Genomic DNA, 1,233 nt, shown 5'->3' with positions numbered 1-1,233 from the left:
TGCTGAGGAAATCCATGTTTCATTAAACACTCAATCCAGTGAATTGATTGTTTCATTTAAACCAATGCAAATCCTTGACATGGGATCAAAAATTAAATCCATCACTGGCTGCTGGAACGAATCTGCACATGTCATCCTCAACCATTCCTTTCCATCCAAACATAATATACCATTTCCCTAATTTAAAATGAAGTGACAATTGTGATCATTTTTCATTGATTGGACTCATTTCCAAACATAATATACCATTTTTAGTCATTGAATTCTGTGTGGCCTCTTGCAGGTCAGGAAATCTTTCAGCCAATCCAACACCTAACTCCCCGTGTGGAGTAAAATACAGTAAATTCAGCCAATCTGAAATAAAAACACAATGCTCAAAGTACTCAACAGATCTGGCAGCATCCATGGAGAGTGGGAGAGTCAGGAATTCAGGTTAGAGATCTGGAGTCAGAACTGGGAGTGGTCAGGGCTATTTATTTAAATTAGGCAGGGGAATGAGATGGCTGGGGAGAACATGGAAAGGTCTGTACTTGGGTGGAAGACAGGAGAGATTAAATGACAAAAAGAATTGTCATGAAAGACAAAATGTAATAGAGAGAAAAATATTTCTTTAAGAAGGAGTTGGGAGTCATGTTGCTGCTGTACAGGACATTGGTTAGGCCACGTTTGGAATCTTGTGTGCAATTCTGGTCTCCCTCCTTTGGCAGGATGTTGTGAAACTTAAAAAGGTTCAAAAAAGATTTACAAGGACATTGCCAGGACTGAAGGGTTTGAGATATAAGGAGAGGCTGTATAGCCTGGTGCTGTTTACCCTTGAGCATCGGGGGCTGAGGGGGTGACCTAATCGAGGTTTATAAAACCATGAGGGGCATGGATAGGACAGACAATGTATTTTTCTTGAGGTGGGTGAGTCCAAACTAGAGGACATGTGTTCAGGGTGAGAGGGAAAATATTTAAAAGAAACCTGAGGGGCAACGTTTTCATGCAGAAGGTGGTTAGTGCATGGAATAAGCTGCCAGAGAAAGTGGGGGAGGCAGGTAGTATTTAAAAGGCATCTGCATGGGTAGTTGAATAGGAAGAGTTTGGAGAGATATGGAACAAATTCAGGGAAATGGGAGTAGATTAATTTCGGATACCTGGTCATCATGGAGGAGTTGGACTGAAGGGTCTCTTTCCATACTCATGGTTGATGCCCTCCCTATGGGTACGAAACTTAGCTATCAGCCTCTGCTC

The sequence above is a fragment of the Chiloscyllium plagiosum genome, unplaced genomic scaffold, assembly GCF_004010195.1.
Source record: "Chiloscyllium plagiosum isolate BGI_BamShark_2017 unplaced genomic scaffold, ASM401019v2 scaf_4442, whole genome shotgun sequence".
Lineage (NCBI taxonomy): Eukaryota > Metazoa > Chordata > Chondrichthyes > Orectolobiformes > Hemiscylliidae > Chiloscyllium > Chiloscyllium plagiosum.
Note: the sequence above shows the minus strand (reverse complement) of the source record.